The 20,581-nt window shown below is 37.8% G+C and overlaps 1 protein-coding gene across 1 annotated transcript in view; it reads left to right on the top strand.

Moving 5' to 3' along the window:
• Nucleotides 1–3,839: 3,839 nt before the first annotated feature.
• Nucleotides 3,840–20,581, top strand: part of GUCY1A1 (guanylate cyclase 1 soluble subunit alpha 1) — a 70,353-nt gene continuing 53,611 nt past the window's right edge. The window contains exons 1-2 of the mRNA XM_032148576.2: nt 3,840–3,997; nt 4,382–4,455. The gene's annotated coding sequence lies outside the window, so the exon portion shown is untranslated. The remainder of the gene's footprint in view (nt 3,998–4,381; nt 4,456–20,581) is intronic.

The raw sequence follows: 20,581 nt of genomic DNA on the forward strand, positions 1-20,581 counted from the left end.
TAGGTTTTTAAAATGCTGGCTCCACACAATTCTTCCAGCCTTTGCCATTGCCCAACACCAAAGACAGTTTGACATTTAGTTTCCTATTACTGTTGTAACAAATTACCCCCGAACTTAGTGCTTAATACAACACACTTTTTATTATCTTACAGTTTGTGGAAGTCTGAAGTTTGAAATGAGTCTCAATAGACTAAAACCTAGGTGATGGCAGGGCTACTTTCTGTTCCAGAGACTCTAAGGGAGGACAATTTTCTAGCCTTATTCATCTTCTAGAGGCTGCACATATTCCTTGGCTAAGCCCCTTCTATTTTCTTTTCTTTTTTTTTTTTTTTTGAGACGAAGTCTCGCTCTTGTCGCCCAGGCTGGAGTGCAATGGAGTGATCTTGGCTCACTGCAACCTCCGCCTCCCAGGTTCAAGCAATTCTCCTGCCCCAGCCTCTCAAGTAGCTGGGATTACAGGCACCTGCCACCATGCCCAGATAATTTTTTTGTATTTTTAGTAGAGATGGGGGTTCACCATGTTGGTCAGGCTGGTCTCGAACTCCTGACCTCAAGTGATCCACCCGCATCGGCCTCCCAAAGTGCTGGGATTACAGGCGTGGGCCACTGCACCAGGCCCCTTTTCTATTTTCAAAGCCAGCAATTGCTGAATCAATTCTTTCTAACATAGCATCACTCTGACTCTGACTCTATTGCTTTAATCTTTCTTTTACAAGGACCCTTTTGATTGCATTTGGTTCACCCACCTAATCTGGAATAATATTCCCATCTCAAGACTAGCTGATTAGTAACCCTAATTCTATCTGCATCCTTACTTCTCTCTTGCCATGTAAAACTGCATATTCACAGGTTCTAAGGATTAGCAGGTAGACATCTTTGGAGTGCCATTATTCTACCTACCACTGTATTTACTGCTCACAAACACCAATTACTTGGCAAAAATATAGTGGACAATATTTCTGTTACCATCAGAATCTCTTCTAGTCCAGGCTGCTTTGTGAATGTCTATAGCAGTACTAGAAATGCGTGGACGCCAACCTAATAAGATCTAGTTTTTCTAACTAAAGCTTTACATTCATACAAAAGAGACATTTTGGAGTCTTTGCATCATCTTACTGCAAGTTACCAGTGTAAACTTTAACCAGGTACATTAAAACAAATTGAAAATGAATAATACTAAGAAAAGGAGGCAATAAGGAGCCAGAAGTTTATCTTATTTTTCTTATATTTGAGAGGTTATCCTAATTTGGTAAACAATACAATACACAGTTTGTTCGTTTGCTAAAAATAAAACAAAGCTCTGCCCCTGACATATATGTAACACTTCTCTCATTTCTACCCTTTTGCTGTTCTCTCTTTCTTAATTCCCCTTGGTTTATGAATTTATTATGGTCCACAAAGTCAGTAGAGATGAAACCATTAGTCCCATTACTTTATTTGAACTGACATGGCAATAATAACCCAGAAAAATAAAATGCGGGTTCTAAAAATCCCTGAATTTAGAAAGATTCATACAATGTGTTTTGAGGCTTATCATACTTAATGCCTTGAGAGTAGATCAGTGCTTTTCAAACTTTAATGTGCATAGGAATCACTTGAGGATTCTGTTAAATGGATATTCTGATTCAGTTGGTTTGGAGAGGGGCCTGAACTTCTGTACTTCCAACAAGATTGTAGGTTATGGGATACTGCTAATATAGAAACCATACTCTGAGTAGCAAGGATTTAGATATTATCTCTAGTTGCCATTGTCCTTTCATTTGCAAGTGTGAAAGTAACGTACATTTAAATGCTTTCGTACTGTTGTCAGTTGTGGGTTGTAGGTACGAGAAAAACAAAGCATCTTGAGAGGAGATAAAAATATCTTGAGCTTTTCTGCCAGCATCAACATGGCCAGGGAGATTGCTTTACACTGAATAATTTTCCCTGTTAACATTTTTATTAAGTTGTCATGACAACTTTCTTATTCTCCATAAAGTGGAGGAAAGTAGGTTTTAACCCATAAGTCAACTATAAGAAAGAAGATTGGACCTGGAAGATGATGAAATACTCAGGTATTCATTTATCCACTCAGCAGGCATTTTAGTGAATCCCGTTATGAACCATGTTCATTGCTAGGAAATTAGGCTGTGAAGATTAGTATTTCCCTAACATCAAGGAACTCTTGTTACTTTTTTAGAGCATATCAAACATCCAGATTACAGAATGTCTTTTGCAGTCACCTTCTGGTGGTTCTAGCCACCCTTATGCTTAGATTGGTTGCTTCCTCTTCTTCCCCATTGTCTGACAGTCAGAAAGGATAGAGGAGGAAGAAGACAAGATACTCTCCAGTTGAGAGTCTACCCTTGGTAAAACTCGGTAGCTCCTGGCAGAATGTACTGGGGTCAAATGCAATACTAATCAAGGAGTTTGGTGTGCTATAAAACTTGAGAATAGTAAACGTAGAAATTAACGGGTTAAACAAGTCATTTTCCAGAATGAAAGGAATATTGGTAATGGTATCAGTAGACGAAGACAACAGCAACAACAAAGTCTTTATACAAGCCTGCCACACATGACAACTGCGGATCAGGCATCTGAACCCTGCCTATCTTTCCACCATATCTTCCTACACTTTTCTTTCTGTACTTTTTATTTCTACCAGATGGTATTACTCCTTGTTTCTTGAATAACAGTGCCATGCATTTCCAACCTCTGTATGTTTGCTCAGAAGTTTCCCTCTGTCAGAAAAAAGCAAAAACAACAACAAAGTCCTCTATTTTATCTTTTTCCAAATATGACCAATCCTTCAAGTCCTATCTCTAATACTGTTCCTTTATGAACTCTGTCAGACAATATCTCATTTTCTTCTGAATGTTCATAGCATTTACTTAAAAATAGTATGACTTCCCTCTTCCTTTTACTAATGAATTACTGTGTATTTTTTAAGTTTCCTTCTACATCTGAAGTTCTAAATATTCTTAGTACAAATGTCCTACTGATCTAAAAGAGTATCATGGGTTAAATGTAGAGGAAGAGAAGTTTCTGAGATGGCAGGAAGGCAAAAGTTTCTGTGACTACCTGTACTTACATTGCTGACTTTCTTAACTGTTCTTGACTTATTTAAATGTATTTTTTTCCTGATTCTGATTAATGTTCACTATGAGACAAGCACAGTAGGCAAGACTGGGAGAAAGTTTGCAAATGTGATTAGCTTAAAATGGGACCAGATTAGATGGTGTATTTGGGGAAGATATAAAAGAGGAAGATAACCATGAACTGAATTGAATTGAAAAGGGATCACATGAAGATCATGATTAATTGTTAATTCACAATGGAACAGGAAGATGGGATTTTTTTAAGTCAGAAAGGTGACTAAAAGCGTAATATCACAACACACACATAGGTAACAAATAGAACTAAATGCACTGAACCAGACAGAAGCCAGACCTTACTGAAAAGATGTAAAATCTCTGTAACCATAAAATTGCATCTGCAAATGAGTAGATTGGCTTCAAATCTGAAAACCATAACAAGAAAGTCATCAGCGCAGATGTCAACTTCCCCAGCAGAAATGTTGGAGTTTTTAACTGTGGAAAACCACAGTTTTTCCAGACCAGTGCATAGTGGAGAAGACATGTTTTTGTTTTTCTTTTTAAGTGGGCCAAATTTTCCTGGAGTCCCCTCCAATTTTTCTCTTTTTCTTTTTCTTTTCTTTTTTTTTTTTTTTTTTTTTTGTCCCCTGCCCCTAGGTCTCTGTCTCCACACAGTAATTTCTGGTATGGCGATTGGGCGGCTGCAGAGACCAAGACTCAGTTCCCCTGCCCTAGTCTGAGCCCAGTGGGTGGGACTCAGCGCAGAGTCAGTTTTCCAGAAGCAGGTTTCGGTGCAGAGTTTTCCTACACTTTTTCTGCGCTAGAGCAGCGAGCAGCCTGGAACAGACCCAGGCGGAGGACACCTGTGGGGGGGGAGCGCCTGGAGGAGCTTAGGGACCCCAGCCCTGCGTGATCTCACCATGGTGCGTTTTGGCTGCTACTTTCTTTTTCAGTCTTTCAGTGCAGAGAAGGGGAGGAGGCGGGGAGAGGTCTGAAAAAATCGAATGCCTTATGGAAAGGAACTGCAAGGGTTCCTTGGGGGTGATCAAAGAGGGAGACACAGACAGACACAGAGAGACAAAGGCAAGGAGGGCTGTCTGGGAGCCACGCGGGCGATACAGTTTCCGAGGCACGCCGCGTCCCGCCCAGCCTGTTGAGCAGGTAGACACGAGCGACTCAAGCGTAAGTGCCGCTGCCGCGAGTGCCCAGGGTGCACTCGCGCGGGGATTGACAGGTGCCACTGCAGGGTCCCCTCTCCCGCTCACCGCCTGCCACCCCTGACGCTTGCTCTCTTTCTCCCTTCGCAGTGCGGATTTCCGAGGCGCGCCCTGGAGCTGCTAGAGATCCGGAAGCACAGCCCCGAGGTGTGCGAAGCGACCAAGTAAGTGGTCGCTGCATCCCCACGCGGGTCGGGGCTCTTCAGACAGGCGGTCCCTCTTCCGGGACCCCGGCTTGGGCTGGGTCTCCTTCCTCTCCTGAGAAACCTTCGGTACGCTCCCAGCTGCCCAGCCCTGGGAAGCCAGCGCCGGGTTCCCACGCTGAGGAGGAGCGAGAGGAAAGGAGAGGACGCCCGAGGGGCCGGCCCAGGGCCCGGGGGACCCGCGGCGCCCGAGGGAGGAGCACTGACGGGGTTGGGCGCCGGGCAGCGCCGCGCCAGCTGCTGCGCTCGCGGGGCCGGGCCGTGAGAACGCGCGGGGCGCGCCGGGGCAGCTGCTCTCCCACGGCCAGGGCGCCCGGGCCGCAGAGCCCACCAGCCCCGTGCAGCGCTGCGGCCTCCAGCGCGCCGGCAGGCAAGCGAGCGGGCGCAGCTGGGGGATGCCTGGACCCCGGAGGCAGCAGGGCTGGAGGCGGCGGCGGGCTTCAGGGCAACTTCACCCGGCCGGCTGCGGCGTGGGTAAGAGGCACGTCCTCCTCCACAGCAAAAGCTGCGATCGCTGGGCTGCCCAGAGAAGGCAGCCGGCTAACTTCCAGCGGCTGCCGAGTGGCTCCACGAGGTGTGCGCGTGTGTGCGAGAGAGACAGAATGATTTACTGCTTAGCAGTCCCATTTCTGTTTTCGTTAGGACTGCGGCTCTTGGAGAAACCGTGAGCAGGGGGCCACCGCGGTCTCCGCGCCTGTCTGCACCCTGTCGCCTGAGCTGCCTGACAGTGACAATGGTGTGAGGGGCTGCGTTGCAATGTGGTCATGTGATTTCAGGCTATGGATTTCGTGCGTCTTTCTTTGCTCACTGATTTTCACATGGTTATTCTTTCATTTTGCACTCGATAAACAGTTTACATCTTCTGAAGTAAGCCAGAAGATTGTACGGCTCACTTAACGATGACTGGTTGAAGGCATCTTGATTTCCAACCTATGGAAATAGTGCTGAGTTTTAAATAGGACAGATTTTTTTTTCTTTCATTTGAACTTCATTTATAACATATCGATAGTGATGTTTTAGGATCAGTCCTCCTATGGTAATTTCACTAAATGCCTATTTAATGAATTATTGATTTGATTTCATACATCTCTACCACTTGCTAGAACTGTCTTTGTAGGAACGTCAAACTTTCCTGTTACGTATAGGTAAGCGTAGAAGCACTTGATATAATTTTTTTTTTGTCTTGGTTCATAGTGTAGAAGTGGTCTGCTGCTTTTCCTAAAATTGCTATACATATTTTTTCTTTAAGAGTAATCATTTCAGGTACCTTATTATGTACAGGGGTAAAAAATTAACACGTTATGATAGCAACGATGTAACCAAAATAAGCAACACTTGATTGGTCTGAAAGTTATATATATAAGCTTTATTATTCCTTCAGTGGAAGTTGTCTATGCAGTCTATGCTTTGTTCAGCCATTAAACAACTGGGTCTGTGGATCTTCTTCAAGGGGCCGTGAAGTCCCTAAAATTGTATTTAAACATTAGAGTGGCTGCATTTTAAGGGCGATAGTACAGAGTCAAATATCCAAAATGTACCTGTGTCCTAATAGAAAATTAAGGACCACGGGGTAAAAACACGTAAGCCACACTTTTTCTTATCAAAACAACAGGCTGTCTACATACAGCCTGCAGACATAGGCTAGAAGGAAAATTCTAGAACAATTAAATGGTGTTACAGTAGTTAAATATTTCACATAAAATAGACCAGATGTATGTATTTTAATGTATTAGGAAACAGGTCTGTGAAGTGTATTTAGTGGAAATTTGTAATTAATAGATGGTACCTTATATTTATAATTAGAAGGTATATTTATACTTTATATTGTAAGATCTCTTTCTATTATACGACAGAAAATAAAAATTATATTTTTGTCTTTGAAATCCAATCAAAATATAAAGTACTTATGCTTGGTATAGTGTCTCAGTGTATGAAATATAAATAGCCCCTTAAAGGTCTTGCTTCTAGATATTCAGGTATTAAATAACATGATTAAAATAGTTTTCTGTCATTCGGAGAATGAGGAAGGAAATATAAAATTATTTTATTTATTTATGGCAATACCAAAAACAAAAGTGTGAAAAATTTCACAATGCTTTAGTACTTATAACTCTTATAACTATGTATTATTAAGGGATCTTTCTTAAGACATTTTGAAAAGCTATTTTAATATTTCACTAAAAACTTAAGTGATAATATTAAAATTAAAGTATATATATTACAAATACATCAGTAAAATATTTTGTGACCGAATTTTAAGAATTTTGTCATATTTTTCAAATGAAATTGAAAAAAATTGAATCTTTATCTAACATCACTTTTATCGACACATTGATAGTGTATAACTTTGAATTTTTTCAGAAACTATACAAGGGAAATTAAATCCTGCATTTGCATTTGCTAACAATTAATGAGTGTGGACTGAGGATAATATTTCTTTCTTTACAGGTTAGTTTAAAATAACATGATCTGTACCCCCATAATTTCTAATTAACCTTTTTTCAGAACTAAATAAACGTCAAATTAGCCACCAGAATGAATCTCTACAAGTAAGGGGAAATGGAAAGGTAAAGCAATATTGCAGGAATACAAGCCAAAAAGTATGTCCATTAATGGGAAAAATTTTTGGAGGAAGCTGTTACTCAGAATGACTTTTTCTGTCAGGTTCACTAAGAAGTTGCTTGGCTTTTATTTGTGAGAATATTCCATTTTGATGGCGTTATTTTTACACTGGTTAATTAAAAATATTTACCCAAGCCACTTTTCTTAAACATTTCTATTTATTACTTTTCTGCACATTTGTAAAAACAAATTTTTTTTCTAAAGTATCAATAATTAAAGATATTTTTGGCTCTTGACCATCTACATTCATTCTGCAATAGTTTGTTTTGGGTGTCTACATCTTGACTTGATACAAGAAGAGCTTTTGTCAATGTTTAGTTACTAGTTGATTTACTTTGGGTGAAGTAATTTCCTGGCTATCCTGAATCATATCTGCTTCTTTTATTTTCTTTCAGAACATTTTGAAATGTCTTACCTATTATATATGTATTTTTTCTTCTTCCCTGGGTTCATGCCAATAGGCTTCATCTCCCTATAGCCTCGAAGGCTTACAGAGGATGAACAGAGTTATTTTGGAGGGGTGAAGGAAGAGCTGTAGAGTGGGCTTCCCCCTCAGCCCACAGTAGGAGAGAATGGCTACATCTTAAAACTTGAGAGACTCTGGAGCAGGCTCTTCCTTGCCACAAGAATGTGCCTCACAGCCTGTAGTTTCTAACTTCTGGTATGCTTTCTGGCCATTAAATAATATTTCATTAAAACAAATCTTTCATTTTATAAAATTGAGGCCAAGTCAAATTAATTAACTCACATACCAAGTCCTCTATCTCACCGTACTAAGAATTAGCAGGAAGCCAACACGAGACAATGGCTTTGAGAGTGAACACCTTCTTAGGGGAAGCAAATGGGGCAGACCCATTTCTTAATCCTGACCTTTTTTTTTTTCTAGGTCCAGCCTATCTATTTATCCCCTTTTGCTATGTCACATGACATTGAAAGTACCTATCTAAACCTCTGCATCTCCCACTAAATTCAAATCTCCTTCACGGTATCCAATGTTGGATCTATAGTGCTTGGTGCATAGTAGGTGTCTAAAGAGCTTAACGTTGTCATTGTTTTTCTTGAATTAAGGCTTGTTTGTGCTTTGATGCTACCACATGGAGCTATGGTCTTGGTGACAGAGACCCTTGTGTACTCTTCTGTCATATAGTTTGTAGCCTCTTCAGAATTGCTTGTAAACTGTTATTTATTTCACCAACAATTTTAACTCTGCTCCAACCCTTAAATCTCTTGCCACTAGACCTACCAGAACCTGCCTTCCCAATGTCAGCTTCACTTTTAATGTTTGCTTTACCTTCCTTGCTGTTGATTTAGCTGGACAAAGAGACATAACTGTATCTTGTGGCCAACTACCAATTGCTTCACTTCAATTTCAACTTAGAGGATACTTAACAGTGCTATGCAGCTATTTTATTCTTTTTTAGTTAATTTCATATCAAATTCTCCATGGTACATATTCTGGATTTTTCCAGGTTTTCTTGTCTACCCAGATTATCTCCAGACTTCATTCTTAGCGGAGGACCATACTTTTTAATTCACAGAGGATGTTAAGGTCAGTTTTGGCAAATTATTTGTCAACACTCATCTTGAATACAGTAAGCATTTCTTTGACCAACTCTGAGCATAAAGAACTCTTTTCTTATATTCAGCTATCAAATTTGTCTCTATAATATTTGTATCTTTAATTTTTACCTCTTAGAGTATTTATACAAAATGATTTTACATCTAACAACTCTTAATAGTGTCTAAGATAATATTCAGTTTCTTCAACCCATGCTTATTTATCATGGGTTGAGAGTCTCATTGTTACCAGGGCTTTTCTCTTTTGGATGCACTTCTGTTTTTATTAAAGTGTGATCCCCAGAGTTGAACATAGAGGACTGTCCTCTGATATATTTATCTTTTCTGGATGTCATATAGTAAATCAGCCTGAAATCTATTCAACTCTTTCCACCCCCACTTTTTTTTTGCACTCATACAACACTGTTTAATTATGTATCTTTTTTGCACATTCTTCTGCAAATACACTTATTTTCCCCACCGAATTTTATGTTTGGCCACTTGATTTGGGACTTTTACAAATACTTACTGCAATTAAATTTAATCATTACCTTTAGTTAGCCTGTTGTTCCAGAAAGTCAAGGTCGTCTTGGATTCTGAGTCCTTGATACAGATTAGCCATTCTCACCAATTCAGAGGAATTAACAGATTTGATCAGGATGTAATTAACATCTTCATCCAAGTAACTATCTACAATGCTGAACTGGAACCACCTTTGGCATGTTCCTAGACACCTTCCTTTACGTTAGACTCCTGCTTTACATTAGTCCATAAATTATTCCTCTTTATAAGGCTGTTCAACCAGTTATATAGTCAAATAACTCTCTTTGAAGTTTACATTCCTTTGTGTGACTTAAGAGGGTATACTGAGATAGACTTCATCAAATTCCTCCCTGAAATGAGTCTCTATTTTCTGCAGAATAGATGTCAAGTAACTGCCATTAAAAACAAAAGGAGATAACTAGGTTAGTTGATAAGGATAGGTTCCTGTGACCTCTCCTTAGCTTGTAGATAACAGCACTTCACATTTTGAATGCTTGCATGCCATGTTTGTAATCATCTCTTTGGAATAGTACCTGCAGTTAATGTCCAGCTCTCTAAATTATAGCTGATGGAATCCACCTTCCCAGTTTTGAAAATTGAGGCAATGGTTGGACTCTGTCAACACTTCTCTTCATCACAATATTTTTAAAGATGACTTTAACAATTCCTTTATTTTATCCACACATGCTTTCAATATTTGTAGTGTAATTTCTCCAAATTAATGGATTTAAACTCATTTAGAATATTTGATATCATTCTACATTCTGGACCTTAAATTTGTTATTTTTAGTTTTGTCCTACTTTTATAAGTATGGATATTATTTTCTTAAGGAATGGATATGAAACAAAACAAGAGCAGAGTAGTTCTGCCTGTTTGTTCATGTACTGTGATCTGAATATCTTTATCCAGTGCACTCTTCCTATAGCTAATAAAAATGCCATTATCATCACTTTATCTGGCAATCATAGCAAGAATTAAAAGGACATTTTTTCTTTTTTTTGCAAGCTTCAACTTATTATATGTCTTATATTTTATAACACTCTTCTTAGAGACTCAGCCACTATTTTGTACTTCTCGCAATGAAGTTTATTATGAATTATGCTTGTCACTGAGGAAGATACAAAGCAAAGTTTATGACATACACTCCTTGACTTGAAGGAATTTAAAGTCTGCATGAACAAAACCAAGAAATAGTCTCAGAATTATACATGTCAGCACTTAACAATGAGCATAATATTTGTAGAATAGTTTTAATAAGTTTTAAAGAAGTTAGGAGAAGGAAGAGAGTTCGGTAAGATGGAAATATTGAGTAAGGCTTTCCGGAGGAAATCTAAGACTTAGCTGAGGTTTTAAAACAAGATCAGGATGTTGGACATCATAGGACCTGCAGGATTTAAATGTGGCAAATAGTAGGAAGGGTATTCTAGACAGAGGAAAGGAAAGGATTCACTGCAGGGATCACATGTATGTGGGGGGGATGCATGTGTGTGTTTGATGTGTGTGTGTGTACCCTGTGTATGGCAGAACGGGTAATGCTGAGCCTTCCCAAGCCATAGCTTTGAAGTATTTATTTGTGGAGAACACCACTTTTCCATTTCTAGCTTTTCGTTTCCCCTTGTTCAATCTTTGTGGGGCCCACACCTATACATCTTGTAGATCTCAAACTAAGCTCTGCTTCTTAAAACCCTTCCCTGAACTTCCAAGCCTAAATTGCATGACTTACTATGTTTTCCTGTAACACATTGTGCTTCCTCTGTAGAATTATTATGATATGAATAACTACTTGCTGAATTTTTACTATTATACTGATACTTGTGGAGAGAGGTACCATCTCTGTTTAGTTACCCATTTTATACACAGTCATCTAATACAAGTGCTCAACGGTTCATAGGCACTCAGTGAAAATGTGTGCTATGGCCGGGCGCGGTGGCTCACGCCTGTAATCCCAGCACTTTGGGAGGCCGAGGCGGGTGGATCATGAGGTCAGGAGTTCAAGACCAGCCTGGCCAAGATGGTGAAACCCCGTCTCTACTAAAAATACAAAAAATTAGCTGGGCATGGTGGTGGGTGCCTGTAATTCCAGCTACTCGGGAGGCTGAGGCAGAGAACTGCTTGAACCCGAGAGGTGGAGTTTGCAGTGAGCCAAGGTTGCACCACTTCACTCCAGCCTGGGCAACAGAGCGAGACTCCATCTAAAAAAAAAAAAAAAAAAAGAAGAAGAAAGAAAGAAACAAAGAAAACATGTGCTATGATGAGCCTACTTGGAACAGTGAAGTTATATGGAAAATACTTGTTAAAAAAATGTTTAAAATAAAGAAGGGTTAGATTACAAGTCCAGGATTTTCATTCTTTATACGCTTATTCTAACAGATTTTTTCTATTTTTAAAATTTATTTCTTTTTACATCTTAAGCTTTTTTATTAAAAATAAAGACAAAAACACACACCTTAGCATGGACCTACACAAGGTCAGGATCTTCAGTTTCACTGTCTTTCACTGCCACATCTTTTCTCACTGGAAGCTCTTCAGGGACAATAACAAGCACGGAGCAGTCCTCACCTGTGATTACAATGCCTTCTTCTGGAATACCTTCTGAAGAAACTGCCTGAGGCTGTTCTACGGTTATTTTTATAAGTAAAACTAGTACCGTCTAAAATAACAATAAAAGGCATAATATGGTAAATACATAGACCAATAAAATAGTACTTTATTATCGCTATCGAGTTTTATATACCGTAGGTAATTGTATGTACTATGCTTTTTATATGACTGGCAGCACAGTAGGTTTGCCTGGACGAACATCTCCACAAGCATTTCAGTTACGCATTGTGCTATGACATTACAATGGCTATCAGTCACTAAGGAATGGGAATTCTTCAGCCCCATTATAAACATACGGGAACATGATTGTGTATGTGGTCCATAGCCGACAGAAACATTGTTATTTGGCGTGTGACAGTATATGCACTGGAATTTTTAGCTGCGTATTGTTCTCAATTTGCAATCACTTTGCAGCTTCAAATATGCTCATTATAAGCAGTTAAATGATATGTGGTTTTTATTACATTAAGTTAATAAAATATGCGACAAGGAGTTTCAATATTCCATAGTATAACATGAACTTTTAAATTGTGTATTTGTGAGCATAAAGTTATATCAAGATCTTTAGCACTATATGTGAAGTATTTAGAGAGTTACAAATGTAGCACTGAAGGAAATTTGGGTAAATGCAATAAAATTGTCAGTACAAGAGTTGTAAAGCAAGATAGTCATATATTAGATTAGCACTATACATTTGTAAATATGATTAGCAAAAGGCAGGCTTCCCAGTGAAAACAAACATCTTTGGGTAAAATTCTATTTCTTTTAATGTTTTAAAATATTTGTAGTCACTAATTGTAAGTCATATTCCTCTTTGTCCAGCTCTATCCCAAATAAGAGTTTAATACACCAGAGCATCTGTTTCTGCTTCTTTTCTGTGTCACTGGCTCAGAATAATTCATAAGCCCTTGTTGTTTCATCTTATGCTAACAAAAATCCAGCAGTGGTATGTAGGAGAGCTGTGATATGCCCTGATAAGAGTTTATACTTTGGAGAACAAATTATCCTAATTAAAGTCACTGCTTTTCTTCTCTTCTGTCTCTCCTCCTCTTTGAAGCTATGAGAGTTTATCTTAACCTAGACTGGTTACCACCTATGGCTTTATGGCTTGCCTGCTGGCTTGGCTGAGAGCAAGAAAGTGGTGTATAAGGGATATTGCAAGGCCACCTTCCACAAAAATTGCTCTCCCACTTGGTCCTGCCCTAAGGCCTAAATCTCCTTTGGGTTGATGCAATCTTTTGGAGTATCTCCTGGAGTCAATAAGATGCCTGTTTTACCATGAAGAGCAGCACAACCTGGTTGCCCAATAGCAGTCGTTACTTTTATTATGTTGTCTTCTGCCTTCAGTCAAGAGCATGACACTTGGACATAGCTTTTTAAAGTAAAGAGAAAAAGGAAACTGAAAGGCTCAGTATGTGGGACATAGATAAGAAAATGAGACCTAAATAGGGTGTATTGGGCAACAATACAGGGCTTAAATAGAAAGAGGAAGACCGAAAGAAAGCAAAGAATGTCCTAAGAAGAGCTTTTTTTTTTTTTTTTTTAACGCTTTCGTTGCCTATTAGTTTTCTTAATTCCTGGGGATAGTTAGGACATTTTTCCACATCGTCATGTTATGGCCTTGATTCTCTACCTAAATCAAACCAGAGGAAAATCAGTTTAGTTTAGTTATTTTTATCTTAACATTGGATCTGTTTCAGCGCGTCCTGGAAATTAGTAGTTGCATGTTGTCACCGTCTATTTTGTACACAATGAAAAGGTATTTGGCTATGTTTCTATTTACATTCACTGTCCTTGATAAATACTAATTGGCCAGTGACTATAAGTCTCAAGAATTTTTGCTGCAGAGCATGTGTTAAAACTCATTTTAAGTGGTGTAGGAGTCATGCAGTGTTTATCACTTAAGTGGGTAATCTGACAGCTGTATTTTACTGCCTGACTGCAGCTTTATTCTTGATCATTCTCTTCCTTGAATAGTGTGTTATGGTCATGTTGTCTTAGCTGCAATTAATTCCCAACCTTTTTTTTGTTTTCAAGTCTTTGTCTTTTGCATTTATTTTTCTGCTCCTGCAATGCCTTATTTTGTTGTCTCTGCTTTGCTATTTCCTATTTATTCTACAAAGCTCACCTTAAGTGTCACTTTTTCAAGGACAAGTTTACCAGTGTACTGTACAGGGGCAGATGCAGATTCTTCATGTCCGCATCACAACCTGTCATGACATCACACTGAACTGAGTTTGTGTGGTCTAAGTCTGTCCGCCCCAACCTTTACTCAAAACATTCCTTAAGGAACTAGGATTGGATTGTTTTTATTTCTTTGTTTTTGTTTTTAATCCCTGAAATCTCATCCTTTAGAATGTAGTACTAGGTGCCGAATAAATATTTTTGGCATATGTGAATGAATGAATGAATGAGTGAATAAATAATCAGATGAGTTGATGAAAGATTCTAAGGGAAGATTAGGTAATGTGATTATAAGAGAAAAGTCCTGAAGAATGCTTGGGAATGGATCCTTCATTCATACATGATTTTGTTCATCAGCTTATATGTAGGATCACAGTCATTGGGAAAATATTGGTCCATTAAAATTTACACATTTTCCAAATGGTGACACACTTTATTATACAGTGTCAAAAGCTAGCCTTCATGACTACCACCACTGATCTCATCAGGAAGTTTTAAGTATTGGATAGCTATAAGCTAACAATGGCAGTCCTAGATAGTGCAGCTGTGGATTGAAAAAATGTTCTAGTTTCCTCTTTTTAAGCCAAGAATCAATCCTTAAATATAAGAAATAAATCAGGCTGGGCACCGTGGCTCACACCTGTAATCCCAACACTTTGGGAGGCCAAGGTGGATGGATCACTTGAGGTCAGGAGTTCAAGACCAGCCTGGTCCAACATGGTGAAACCCCGTCTCTATGAAAAATACAAAAATTAGCCAGGCATGATGGTGGGTGCCTGTAATCCCAGCTACTTTGGAAACTGAGGCAGGAGAATTGTTTGAACCTGGGAGGCAGAGGTTGCAGTGAGCCAAGTTCGTGCCACTGCACTCCAGCCTGACTGACAGAGCGAGATTCCATTTCAAAAATATATATATATGTATATGAAAAAATCAATAGACTTGGTCTTAAATTAGAATAAATATTAAAATCTAAAATAATAACAGTTTATATAAAAAATTTAGCAAAGTGGAATTACTTCTTGTGTTTACATTTAAGACCAAGAAAAACTTCAAGATTTCAAAATAATAAATTATTAGACAATAATGAAATTACAAACATTATAGCAAGTATACTGATAGTTAGGAAAAATCAAAATAGAAGTTCTGAGAACAAGCTGCGTTAATCTCCAAAAATGTACACTTATGCTTTAAACCTACTAATTTAGAAAATTCTACACAAATATAAATTCCATTAGAATGATTACATCATCACATGTCATGTAGTCTCTGGAGAACTCTGCTGCAATCTGTGAGAGAATGAGAATGAAAAAGGTGCATAATATTAGAGTATTGTTATGAAAATAGTTTTGACCTTGCAGATCCTCTGAAAAGGTCTCAGGACATTCCCAAGAGTTTGCAAACCACATTTCGAGAAATGCTGCTTTAACTCAAATGTGTCTTGAACAAGGTAAACATAAAGGTTTTTACAATAATTTTATATCAAGTCCAGTTAATAATAGTGAACATTTCTTAAGTACATACTACATTCCAAGCATTAATACAACTGCATTACTTTAATCAAATCCCTTGAGGAATGTTCTATTCTCATCACTGTTCTACAGATGAAAAAATGGATGATGCACAGAGTAGATAAGTCACTTGCCTAATGTCATACATTTAATTAATAATGGAACCGGTATTTGTAGCCAGGCAGGGTTCACACTTTTACTTACTATGGTAATTACTATGGTAACCTTTCTGCCCACATTGCAAGTTTTCCTGATAATTTGTGAATTACCCAAGTTTTGCTTATAAACAATAGCATTCGTTGAATGTCTAGCATTTTAAGAAACTGCCAAACTGTTTTCCATTCCCACCAGTAGTCTATGAGAATTCCATTTATTCCACATTGCCAATAACTCTTGACATTGCCGAACTCTAGAATTTTAGCCATTCTAATGGGTTTTTGTTTAATAACTAATAATATTGAGCATATGAAGAAATGTTTATTGACTGTTTATATACCTTCTTTAATGAATTGTCTAGTCAGATGTTTTGCCCATTTTAAAATGGAATTGTTTAGTTTCTTATTGAGTTGGAAAACTGTATATTCTGGATTAAACTCCCTTGCTGTTGTGTGTTACATATATTTTCTTCTAGTATGTGACTTGTGTTTTTGTTTATGTAATAATGTCTTTCAAAGAGCCAAAGTATTTTTTTTATTTTGATGAAGTCCACTTTATCATGTTCTTTTTAAATATTTCATTTTTTTTTCAAATTTAAGCATCTTTGCTTCAAACCTGGTCACAAAGAATTTCTTTTATGTTTTCCTCTGTAAGTTTTATAGTTGTAACTTTTGTATTTAGGTTTACGATTTGTCGTAGTCTGTTTATTTTGCCATAAAAGAATACCCGATGTTGGGTAATTTATTTACAAAAGAGGTTTATTTGGCTCAATGTTCTGCAGGCTGTGCAGGAAGCATGGCACCAGCATTTGCTTCTAGTGAAAGCATGAGGCTGCTTCCACTCATGGCACAAGGTGAAGGGGAGCCAGCGTGTGCAGAGATTACTCAGAGAGAGAGGAAGCAAGGGAGAGAGAGAGGAGATGCCAGGCTTTTGTGTAACAGCCAGCTCTTGAAGGAACTAGTAGAGCAAGAACTCACTGGCTATCATGAGAACGGTGCCAAGTCATTCATGAGGGATCTGCCCAATGACTCAAACATCTCCCATTTCACTCCACATTTAACACTGAAGAGTAGATTTCAACATAAGGTTTGGAAGGTTCGAATATCCAAACCATGACATGGTCTATTAAGATTTAAGTTTTGTATATGGTATGATGTGTGGACAAAAGTTTATTTCTATTTCTATATGGATTTCCAGTTGTTCCAGTGGCATTTTTATTAAAAAGCAAACAAACATATTTTCTTTCCTGATTTTATTGCCTTGACACCTTTGTTGCAAACGCCAGTTATCTATCTCTATCTCATTGATCTCTGTGTCACTCCTTTCAAACTGATACCTCACTGTCTTGATTACTTTAACTTTTTAAGTTTTGAAGCAGGGATATAAGTCCTTCAGTGCTATTTTTTCTTTTTTAATATTAATTTGGCTATCCTATGTCATCAATGAAATGTTAGCCTCATTTTGTCAATTTTTACTAAAGTGATGGCTGGGATGTTGATTGGAATTGCACTGAATCTATAAACCAGTTTAGAGAAAATTTGTACCTTAACAATATTATACATGGTATATGTCTCTCCATATATTTAGACCTTCCTTAATTTATCTCGTGAATGTTTGTAGTTTTCAGTGTAAAAGTCTTATAAGCCTTTGGTTAGATTTATTGCTAAGTATTTTATATTTATTAACGGTATCATAAATGAGTTTTTAAAATAATTATTTTCCAGTATTTGTGGCTAGTACAGAAGTTATAATGGAATTTTGTATATCAGTCTTCTATCCTGAAACATTGCTTAATTTACTCCTTAGTTCTAGTTGTTTTGTATATCCATTGGGAATTCCTACATGAACAATTTTAAGTATATATGTGTGTGTGTGTGTGTGCACGTGCGCGTGTATGATCCTTAAACAACACAGGGGTTGGGGCACTGACACTCCTGCACAGTCAAAAATCCACATAAAAGTTTTGACTCCTCAAAAACTTAACTACTAATAGCTTACTGGTGACTGGAAGCTTTACCGATAACATAAACAGTTGATTGACATGTATTATATATTATATACTGTATTCTTAAAATAAAGCAAGCTAGAGAAAAGAAAATCATAAAGGAAGAGAAAATATATTGACCATTTATTAAGTGCAAGTGGGTCATTATAAAAAATCTTCGCCCTCGTCTTCATTTTGAGTAGGAGGAGGAAGAAGAAGATAAGGGGTTGGTTTTGCTACATCTGGGATGGCAGAAGCAGAAGAAAATCTGCATATAAGTGGACCCATGGAGTTTGAATCTGTGTTGTTCAAGGGTCGATTGGATACACACACACACACACGCACACACACACACACACACACATGCGCATAAACCTGCAACCTTTTGGCCTTTTGTTTAACCGATTGCAATGGCTAGGACCTAACTTCTGTACAATATTGATGAGAAGTGGTGAGAGCAGGCATCTTTGCTTTGTTCCTGAATAATAGTGGAAAAGTGTTCAGTCTTTCATCATCAAGTATGACTCAATAATTATAGTGTTCATAGATGCTTTCTGGTGGATTAAAAAAATTATGATTGCATAGCTTGTCTCACTTGTTCTCATTATTAGGGTTGGAGTGGGAGTCTCTTGTGACTTTCTGCAATTTAACCAGAAGTCAAAGGCCCTGTACTTTGAGCTAATTTTTGTGCTCTGTATAGTAAGTATTTCTATTTACAGAAAGCTACAAATACAGGTAACAAAAGAAAAGGATTTCATATCCTCACAATCCTTCTTTCAAACTTGCTGTTTCCCAATCCACGGATCTTAATGTAATTTGTACTCAGTTACAGTATAGTACTTTATCACTATAACTCCTTATTTTCTTCCACTTTCAGTCTACTATTCTTATTCAAAATTTTGTCTTAAAAGCCATAAACATCTTTCTAATTTAAAAATCGAATGATATTTTCTCAGTCCTCCTTACCCTCTTCAGACTTCTGGCATACATTTCTTTTCGAACACATGTCCTCTTTCATATTCATTCTCATTATACTTTTCTAATTGCTGCTTCTCTGTCATAGTCATAATACTTTCTCTAGTCCTTAAACATGAGGATTCCCTGGAGTTCTAAATTTGGTTATCTTCTCTCTATATATGTAGCCTCTTGATCTTAAACAGTTTTAGTTAAACTCCTGACTATAATGGTTTCTGCTATGGGGAGGAGTACAAATTCATCTCTAATTTGTTACACACTTCTGAAGTAAATACTCCGATTTTCAAAAGCACCTCTACCTTAGATTCCCTGCTGACAGTTCAAGATACATGTATCTAAAACAAATTCAACATCCTTTCTCTCAGGCCTACTGCTCTGCTTCTGTTACCTGTTTCCATGAACAGCACTATATCTTTCTACACAAAACTTCAGAGTCATTCTATTCCTCAGATCTAGTGGGTTGCCACATAACGCCAACTTTAATTTTATAATATCTCTAGTAGCTATCTTTTCCTGCCGCTTTCCCACAATTTCCTTCATTTCTTGCTTTCACTTACACTACTCTTTCTCTGTGGCATGCCCCTTGCCAAAATCTTAATTTTCAGAACTTAGTCATTTAAAAAAATAAGCTCAAATTCTGTGCATTCCAAGAAGGCTTCCCTGATCATGATTTTGCCACCACTGCCTAAATCTGATATTTCTTATAAACAGTTTTAACTCTCTATCTTTACTTATTCTCACTTTTTATTGTAGCCATTAGCTATTTAATAAAATTTCTTATATTTACATAAGAAAATTCGGCCGGGTACGGCGGCTCATGCCTGTAATTCCAGTACTTTGGGAGGCTGAGCAGGGCGGATCACGAGGTTAGGAGTACGAGCCTGACCAACATGGTGAAACCCTGTCTCTACTAAAAATACAAAAACATTAGCTGGGTGTGGTGGTGTGTGCCTGTAATCCCAGCCACACAGGAGGCTGAGGCCGGAGAATCGCTTGAAACCAGGAGGTGGAGGTTGCAGTGAGCCGAGATCACGCCACTGCACTCCAGCCTGGGCAATAGAGTGAGACGCCGTCTCAAAAGAAAAAAAAAGAAAAGAAAATTCAGTGTGTGTGTGTGTATATATACCCCACTCATATCAGGCTTTGAAGAAAATTAAAGAAAGGAATATTTTTGTCCTTATGAAACATTAAATTTTGATTGAATTATAAATGGATTTACTGACAACTCATTTTAAAATTTACTTCCAATAAGCAAGACATTTTAGAAACTCTGATTTAGCTTTCTTTTATTTAGCTTTCTTTTATTTGTATTTTATGTTTTTTCTGGTTCATGTTTTGCCCCCTATATTGCTTATAGCTAATAGCCTAATATTAATATATTTTATTGAGATTAGTTAATATTAATTGAATGGCCAAATGATGGTTGATTCTGTGCTAAGTGTTTCTGATAAGGCAGTCAAGTATAGAAACATGGGTGGTTTTTCATTTAGCTGATTTCACAGCAAAGTGAAAAAGGAGCATTGCTGATTTCTTTATCAAGCACAGACCTTGGAAATGCATAAACTCTATGTATAGTGAGATTTCACTTTTTCTGAAAAAAGTTGAAAAACAACACTAATAATAAGTAAAATCGAAAAAGAGAATATATAGGAAAACAAAAAAATTGCTTGTCAAATTGTGTGTCATTTACATAGGTGCGTTTGTGTCTTCACATACAAAGAATCCAGGGAAAATAAATGGAAAAAATTGAATAAATTTGATAACAATTTAGTTAGCCTATCTGTATCACTTTCGTGTTTATACCAGATGACTCAGAGCCAGTAGTTCTTGCAATTTCAGCAGAGAATAATTATTGGCAGTCCCAAAGTTGGATAAACTGTGACCTGCATTGGCTGGTTTGATTAAGGCTGGAAAATAGCAAACTTGATTAAGTGACAAAGACAAGATAATGAGGAA

Source organism: Hylobates moloch, unplaced genomic scaffold (genome assembly GCF_009828535.3).
Source record: "Hylobates moloch isolate HMO894 unplaced genomic scaffold, HMol_V3 SCAFFOLD_3, whole genome shotgun sequence".
Lineage (NCBI taxonomy): Eukaryota > Metazoa > Chordata > Mammalia > Primates > Hylobatidae > Hylobates > Hylobates moloch.